This window comes from Petaurus breviceps, unplaced genomic scaffold (genome assembly GCF_028583685.1).
Source record: "Petaurus breviceps papuanus isolate PSGF00001 unplaced genomic scaffold, PetGlider_PUasm1.0 189, whole genome shotgun sequence".
In the NCBI taxonomy this organism is placed as follows: Eukaryota; Metazoa; Chordata; class Mammalia; order Diprotodontia; family Petauridae; genus Petaurus; species Petaurus breviceps.
In genome coordinates, this window is record NW_027185809.1 from 10,862,023 (window position 1) to 10,871,544 (window position 9,522).

The following is a 9,522-nucleotide window of genomic DNA, read 5'->3' on the forward strand; positions in this document are numbered from 1 at the left end:
TATGCTTCTGTCAAGTGTCTTTGCACACTTTTTTGAAATGACCAGGCATTGTCCACCAAAATCCAAAGTTTCTGATGGCCATGAAGCTAAATGTGACTCTTCTGGTAATGGAATTGGTGGTACCAGTTTCATTTTGTCTGTTTCCACAGACAGGACAGATACAGCGAACCTTTCTAGAACCAGAAATCCAGTCTTTGGCAGAGGAAACATCTCTTTTATAACAGAGGAATTTAAAGACCAATTTGAAATTTCATCATGGCTTGTCTTATCACAGAGCTTATTCACAGAGGCTTAGAATTAGAAGGAACCTAGAGCAGGCCAACCCCATACTTAAGTACCCCAGAATTTTTGTCCTTCCCTTAAAATACTGTTTTCTCAAGATTTAAGGCTTGGATGTTTATGCTTTTTTCTCTCTTTGTGAAGTTAATGACAGTAAAGCTTTTGAGTCTCTGTGTATTACCAAAAAAAAAAAGGAAATTTCACTCCTTCAGGAACTCAAAAAGATGACAAATAAAACACATAAGCACATGATAATTCAAAGACGATAAGCCTCCAGAGGGAGGGAGCTGTTTTGTAGATAACTGTCTTCATTCTTTCTTTTGCAGGGGACTCTACATTGATAATTCTCTAAACTCATTATGACAGTAAGGATTTCCATTTGACTCATCAGATGTCAATTGATGAATGTTACTGTATCCCTACTGTTAAGGAGAGTCTGTATATAGACAGAAGTAATCCCTACCTCTATGAGTTTGTAATCTCAGGAAAGAGCCATCAGTGAATTTAGCAGGAGAATAAAAGAATGAGGAAAAAAATTAACAACAACACTGAATATTTGCTGGAATAATAACCAATATGTCTACAGCATTTCATTTTTTTTAAGCAATTGGGGTTAAGTAACTTGCTCAAGGTTACACAGCCAGTTATTTTGTGTGGGTGCTAAGTATCTGAGGTTGGAACTGATCCTGCGTCTCCCGACTCCGGGGCTAGCGCTCTTATTCACTATGCCACCTGGCCACCCCTAGCACTTCATTTTTATAAAGCAGTTGACATTGATTGCTAGGATTGAGTTAATATTCTACATATTTTTTTCCAATGGCTTAGCCAGGGCAATTATTTATTCCTTGTTTTTAAGAAATAAATAGGGCCATGCATGTGCAAGTATATCTTGTAGCCATGTACTTCACTCCAAATGGAAGGAAGGAAGGAATGAAAGAACTTATGAAGTACCTACTACATGCTAGAAACTACTGCGCTAAACACTTTATAAAACTATCTCATTTAATCTTTTCAACAACTCTATGAAGTAGATGCTATAAGAATATCCTTATTTTACAGTTAAGAACACTGAGGCAGACAGAAGTTAAATGACTTGCTCAGGGTCACATAGCTAGTAAGTGTCTCAGGACAGATTTGAACTCAGTTCTTGCTGACATCAGGCCCAGCTCTCTATTCACTGTGCCAACTGGATGCCTCAGTTGAGGATATCTGACCAATTTATACTATTTTTTTAAAGCAAAATGGATAATTTTAATTACATTAAAATTAAAATCTTTACCCAAACAAAGTTGATGCAACCAAGATTAGAAGAGAAACAAAAAGTTGGGAAACAATTTTTAGAGCCAGTGGCCTCACCTCTAAAATATAAGGAAAATTGAGTCAAATTTATAAGAATACAAGTCATTCCACAATTGATAAAATGGTCAAAGGCTATGAACAGGCAATTTTTAGATGAAGAAATTAAAGCTATCTATAGTCATATAAAAATGCTTTTAATCACTATTGATTAGAGAAAAGCAAACTAAAACAATTCTGAGGTACCACATCAAAGCTATCAGATTGGCAAACATGGCAAAATAGGAAAATGATAAATGCTGGAGATGTGGGAAAATTGGAATGTCAATGCATTGTTAGTGGAGTTGTGAGCTGCTTCAACCATTACAGAGAACAATTTGGAACTATGCCCACAGGGCTATAAAACTGTTCATACCCTTTAACCCAGCAAAACCACTTCTAGGACTGTACCCCAAAGAGATCATAAAAATGGGAAAAGAACCAAGAAGTACAAAAATATTTCTAGCAGCAACTTTTGTTGTGGCCAAAAACTGGAAACTGAGGGGATGCTAATCAACTGGGGAACGACTGAACAAATTGTGGCACATGAATGCAATGCAATATCATTTTTTTGTTTCTTTTTTGAAAAACCATTCATACATGTTTTATCATATGTGTTGTGTAACAGAGTTAAAGTTGTAGTGATTATATTATTTTCCAAATAAACACAAAATGCAAGTTATAATTAATCAGTGGTCAAGTCGGCTGACAAGTATTAACAAGCAATTATTGGTAGACAAGGATGTCACACATTGTCAAAAAATCCGCCATACATCATCATAGCCCCTATCCCCTTTCCCCCTACTTTCCTATACAGTAAGATACCCAACTGAGTGTGTATGATATTCCCTCCTTAAGCCAAATCTGATGAGAGTAAAATCCACTCATTCCCTCTCACCTCCCCCCCTTCCCTCAATTGAAAAAGCTTTTTCTTGCTTCTTGTATGTGAAATAATTTACCCCATTCTATTTCCCCCTTTTTCCTTCTCCCAATATATTCCTCTATCACCCCTTAACAGCAACAACATCCCTTCATATGCAACTCATTCTGTGCCATCTATCTATCTATCTATCTATCTATCTATCTATCTATCTATCTATCTATCTATCTATCTACCTATCTATTTTCTCTCCAACTACTCTAATACTGAGAAAGGTCTCATGGGTTGCAAATATCATCCTTCCATGTAGGAATGTAAACAGTTCATATTTAATAAGCCCCACATGATTTCTCTTTCCTGTTTACCTTTTCATGCTTCTCTTGATTCTTTTATTTGAAAGTCAAATTTTCTATTCCATTCTGGTCTTTTCATCGAGAATGCTTGAAAATCCTCTATTTCATTGGATATCCATTTTTCCCCTGAAGTATTATCCTCAATTTAACTGGGCAAGTGATTCTTGGTTCTAATGCTAGTTTCTGTGACCTCTGAAATAGCACATTCCAAGTCCTCCAATCCCTTAATGCAGAAGCTGCTAAATCTTGTGGTATACTGATGATGTTTCCATGATAATGAATTTTTTTTTCTGTTTCTTTCTGGCTGCTTGCAGTATTTTCTCCTTGATCTGGGAACTCTGGAATTTGGCTACAATATTCCTACGAGTTTTCCTTCTGGGATTTCTTTCAAGAGGCAATTTGTGGATTAAATTTCTATTTTACCCCCTGGTTCTAGAATATCAGGGGCTTTTTCCTTGATAACTTGTTGAAACATGATGTCTAGGCTCTTTTTTTTGATCATGGATTTCAGGTGGTCCAATAATTTTTAAATTATCTTTCCAGGATCTATTTTTCAGTTTAGTAGTTTTACCAATGATGTATTTCAACATTTTAGTCTATTTTTTCATTCTTTTGTTTGTTTCATAATTTCTTGATTTCTCATAAAGTCATTCACTTTCATTTGTTCAATTTTAATTTTGAAGAAATCATTTTTTTCAATGAACATTTGAACCTCCTTTTCCATTTGGCCAAATGTGATTTTTAAGACATACTTCTCGTTTGTTTTTTGGACCTCTTTTGTCATTTGGGTTAGTCTATTTTTTTTAAATTCTTTTTTTATTATTTATATATTTTTAATGTTTTTTTTTATTAATTTGTTTCCTTTTAGTTTACGGGTTACAATTCCACAATTCCTTGAGTTTCACATTTTGTCCCCTTCCCTCCTCTCCCCCCCGCCATGACGGCTTATAGTCAAGTATAGAATCTGTAAATACTTTCACATTTTACATTAGTCAGGTTATAAGGACGGATTGTACCAGCTGGAATGAAAAATGGTAAAGAGGACATAAAACCAAATAAGGGAAGGAAAAAGATCAGGTATTTTGCTTCCACCTGGATATAAACTTAGTTCTTTCTAGTTCTTTCTCTGGATGAACATATTTCTCTCCATCATGAATCTTTTGGGATTGACTTATATCACTGCATTGCTGAGAAGAGTCCAGTCTATCAAAGTTGGTCATCACACATACGTTGTGTCTGTAATTGTGTACAAATTTCTCCTGGTTCTACTATTCTCACTCAGCATCAGTTCTTTTATGCCTATCCAGGTAAATATGAAGACCGTCTGCTCCTCATTTCTTAGAGCACAATAGTATTCCATAACATACATATACCACAACTTGTTCAGCCATTCCCCAATTGATGGGTACCCCTTAATTTCCAATTCTTTGCTACCACAAAAAGAGCTGCTATAAACATTTTTGTACATATGGGTCTTTCTCTCATTTCTATGATTTCTTTGGGATATAACCCTAGGAGTGGTATTGCTGGATCAAAGGGTATGAAAGTATTTATAGCCCTTTGGGCATAATTCCAGATTGCTCCCCAGAAAGGTTGGATCAGTTCACAACTCCACCAGCAATGCATTAGTGTTCAAATTTGCCCACATCCTCTCCAACATTTGTCATTTTTCTGTTTTGTCATCTTAGCCAATCTGACTGGTGAGATGTGGTACCTCAGAGTTGTTTTGATTTGCATTTCTCTAATCAATAGTGAATTAGAGCATTTCTTCATGTGCTTATAGATAGCTTTAATTTCTTCCTCTGAAAACTGCCTGTTCATATCCTTTGACCATTTATCAATTGAGGAATGACTTGTATTCTTATAAATTTGACTCAATTCTCTGTATATTTTAGAAATGAGTCCTTTGTCAGAGACGTAAGTTGTAAAGATTCTTTCCCAATTCCCCACCTCCCTCTTAATCTTGGTTACATTGGCTTTGTTTGTACAGAAACTTTTCAATTTCATGTAGTCAAAATTATCCATTTTACATTTTATAATGTTCTCTAATTCTTGTTTAGTCATAAAGTCTTTCCCACTCCACAAGTCTGATAGGTAAACTATTCCTTGTTTTAGGAGACTACTTATAGTATCAACCTTTATACCTAGATCATGCACCCATTTAGACTTGATTTTGGTATATGGTGTTAGATAATGGTCTATGCCCAGTTTCTGCCATACTATATTCCAGTTTTCCCAGCAGTTTTTGTTAAATAGTGAGTTCTTATCCTAAAAACCAGGGTCTGGAGATTTGTCAAACAATACATTACCATAGTCATTGACTTCTGAATCTCGTGTGCTTAATCTATTCCATTGATCCACTCCTCTATTCCTCAGCCAGTACCAAGTAGTTTTGATGACTCCTGGTTTATAATACAGTTTGAAATTTGGTATAGCTAGTCCACCTTCCCTAGCATTTCTTTTCATTAATTCCCTTGATATTCTGGACCATTTATTCTTCCAAATGAATTTTGCTACTATTTTTTCTAGCTCTGTAAAGTAGTTTTTTAGTAAATTAATTGGTATGGCACTAAATATATAATTTAATTTAGGTAAAATTATCATTTTTATAATATTAGCTCAACCCAGCCATGAGCAATTGATAATTTTCCAATTAGTTAGATCTGACTTTATTTGTGTGAAAAGTGTTTTGTAGTTATGATCATACAGGTCCTGGGTTTGTTTTGGCAGGTAGATTCCCAAATATTTTATAATGTCTACAGTAACTTTAAATGGGATTTCTCTTTCTATCTCTTGCTGTTGAATTTCATTGGAAATATATAGGAATGCCGAGGATTTATGTGGGTTTATTTTATATCCTGCAACTTTGCCAAATTTATTTATTGTCTCAAGTAGTTTTTTAGTTGATTCTTGAGGATTCTCTAAGTATATCATCATATCATCTGCAAAGAGTGATAGCTTGGTGTGTTCTTTGCCTAATTTGATTCCTTTCATTTCTTTTTCTTCTCTAATTGCTACCGCTAACATTTCTAGTACCAGATTGAATAAGAGGGGTGATAGTGGACACCCTTGTTTCACCCCTGATCTTATGGGAAATGCTTCTAGCTTCTCCTCATTACATATAATACTTGATGATGGCTTTAGATAGATGCTACTTATTATACTAAGGAAGGCTCCATTTATTCCTATACTTTCTAATGTTGTTAAAAAGAATGGATGTTGTATTTTGTCAAAAGCCTTTTCTGCATCTATTGAGATGATCATGTGGTTTCTGCTAGTCTTATTGTTGATGTGATCAATTATACTGATGGTTTTCCTAATATTAAACCATCCTTGCATTCCTGGAATAAATCCTACCTGATCAAAGTGTATTATTCTGGAGATAAGTGGCTGTAGTCTTTTTGCTAGTATTTTATTTAGAATTTTTGCATCTATATTCATGAGGGAGATTGGTCTATAATTTTCTTCCTCTGTTTTATCTCTTCCTGATTTAGGTATCAGTACCATATTTGCGTCATAAAAAGAATTTGGTAGGACTCCTTCTTCATTAATTTACCCAAATAGTTTGTAGAGTATTGGAATCAATTGTTCTTTAAATGTTTGATAGAATTCACTAGTGAATCCATCTGGCCCTGGAGGTTTTTTCCTAGGGAGCTGACTGATGGCTTCTTCAATTTCTTTTTCTGAGATGGGATTATTTAAGTAATTTACTTCCTCTTCAGTTAATCTGGGCATCTTGTATTTTTGTAAATATTCATCCATTTTCCTAAGATTGTCAAATTTATGTGCATACAATTGGGAAGAATAATTCCTAATTATTGTTTTGATTTCCTCTTCATTGGAGGTAGATTCACCCTTTTCATTTTTGATACTCATAATTTGGTTTTCTTCTTTCTTTTTTTATCATATTGGCTGTCTATCAATTTTGTTGTTTTTTTCATAAAACTAGCTCTTGGTTTTATCTATTAATTCAATAGTTTTCTTAATTTCAATTTTATTAATATCTCCTTTTGTCTTCAATATTTCTAATTTAGTATTTAATTGGGGATTTTGAATTTGTTCTTTTTCTAGGTTTTTTAATTGCATGCCCAATTCGTTGAGCTCCCTTTTCTCTAATTCAATCACGTATGCACTCAGGGATATAAAACTTCCCCTAAGAACTGCCTTTAATGCATCGCACAGATTTTGGCATGTTGTCTCATTATTATCATTCTCTTGAGTGAAATTACTGATTATTTCTATAATTTCTTGTTTGACCCACTCATTTTTTTATGATTAAATTGTTTAATTTCCAATTAGTTTTTAGTCTGTCTTTCCCTGGCCCTTTATTGCCTATAATTTTTATTGCATCATGATCTGAGAAGGATGCATTTAATATTTCAGCCTTACATGATAGAATTGAGAGGTATTTATGCCTTAAGAACATGGTCAATTTTTGAGAATGTGCCATAAAATGCTGAGAAGAAAGTATATTCCTTTTTATCCCCATTCAGTTTTCTCCAGAGATCTATCTTACATATCCTCTCTAAAATCCTGTTCACCTCCTTAACTTCTTTCTTGTTTATTTTGAGGTTGGCTTTATCAAGTTCAGAGATGGGGAGATTAAGGTCTCCCACTAGTATAGTTTTGCGATCTACTTCTTCCTCTAATTCCTTTACCTTCCTGTAATGGAAATGTAAATTTTAAAGATCTTCCCTGCCCCTAGGCTAATGTGCACCTGAAGCCTGGGGTGGGAGGCTTGTTTTTCAGTAGATACTTCTTGATTGGCCAGTGAGTCAATAAGGTTGTTACATCCTCTGAGCCAGGAGAAGGCTATATAAGCCCTGATGTGTAGCTTTGTTTTGGGACTCACTTTGAGAAGTGTTCTGTGATTTGATCTGAATTCTGGGAAGCCGTTTTTGAGAGTCCCCCGGCTTTGAAAAAACCCAGAATGTGGAAACCCAGATGTTGACTGGGTATGGATGTAATGGTTGGACAGTTTGGAAATCTGTTTACTTGATGTTTCTGTCTTGATCATTATGCCTGTATACTGTGAGGTTCAGGGTGCTGACCTTTTCTCCTGAACAAGGTAAACGATATATGTCTGACTGATTAAAGTAAGCTTGTTAACCCATTTTGAGTTGCTTTCCTTTAACAAAGCAGATCCAAGAACCTGTGGTAGCTGCAAACCCTGAGGACGCTTGGGGTGCTTGCTGCTACACTTCCCCTCTAGGAATTTGGATGCTACACCACTTGGAGCATATATGTTAAGTAATGATATTGCTTCATTCTTGATGGTGCCTTTTCACAGGATATAGTTTCCTTCCTTATCTCTTTTAATTAGGTCAATTTTTGCTTTTGCTTTATCTGAGATAAGGATTGCTATCCCTGCTTTTTTTTCTTTAGCTGAGGCATGATATATTTTATTCCAACCTTTTACCTTTACATTGTTTGTATCCCTCTGTTTCAGATGTGTTTCTTGTAGACAGCATATTGTAGGATTATGATTTCTAATCCATTCTGCTGTCCGTCTCCATTTTATGGGAGAGTTCATTCCATTCACATTTACAGTTATGATTGTAATCTTTTTCTTTCCCTCCATCTTATTCCTGCCCCTGTTAATGTTCATATTTTCCCTCCCTTCTCCCTTCCCCCCCTTAATAGTTTTCCTTTTGACCACTGCCTCCCTCAGTGTTCCCTTTTCAGCCCCCCTCCTTTTTCCTCCCCTTTCCCCTTACTACTTCCCTCCCTACAAACCACTCCCACTCCCCGTTCATAACCCTTTTCCCCCTCCTACTGCCTGTAGGATATTTTTATACTTAATGAAGTATGCTATTTCTTCTTCACATCAAGAGTGACAGGAACAAATCTCATGCTAAGCTCCTCTCCCTCCTCTCTTTCCCTCTAAAATGATACTTTTTGTGTTTCTTCTCCATAGAGTCGTATGCTTAACTGGTTGTTATTTCCTCCTTGTACCAGAACCAATGAAGGAAAAGCTCATATGCTTCCCAACTCCCTCCCTCTTTTTCCTCTGCTATACAGTTTTTATGCCTCTATGTGTGGCATAATTTACCCTTTTCCACTTCAACCATTCCCTTTCTTCCATTGCAGTCCCTTTGTAACCCTTAATAAGATTTTTTTAAATCTTCATTTTGTGTATTTTATAATCAAACCCTCTACTTGTCTATAACCAGTTTGCTCTTATCAAATAGCAGGGTGTGTGTGTGTTCTCCTTGTTTACCTTTCTAAGTCACTGTTGCATCTCGTAAGTGGTTGAATTTTCCATTGAGTTCTGGCTTTTTTTATCAAGAAGGTCTGGAACTCTGTTATATCGTTGAATGACCATCACTTTGCCTGGAAGAATATGCTCAGTCTCGCTGGGTATGTGATCCTTAGTTGTAACCGGAGCTCTTTTGCCTTCCGGAAAATTGTATTCCACTGCCTCTGATCTTTCAAGGTAGAGGCTGCCAAATCCTGTACAATCCTCACTGTGCACCCTTGATATTTGAATTGTTTCTTTCTGGCCACTTGAAGTATTTTCTCTTTTATCTGGTAGTTCTGGAGTTTGGCCACAACATTTCGAGGACTTTTCAGTTTGGGATCTCTTTCAGCAGGTGTCCGGTGGATTCTCTCGATTTCTATTTTACCCTCAGGTTCTAGTATCTAAGGGCAGTTTTCTTTAACGAGCTCTTGGAG

The 9,522-nt window shown here is 35.7% G+C and overlaps 1 pseudogene; it reads left to right on the top strand.

Annotated features, from left to right (window-relative positions):
* LOC138164135 (sideroflexin-4 pseudogene) overlaps positions 1 to 221 on the top strand; it is an 875-nt pseudogene extending 654 nt beyond the window's left edge.
* Positions 222 to 9,522: the final 9,301 nt, after the last annotated feature.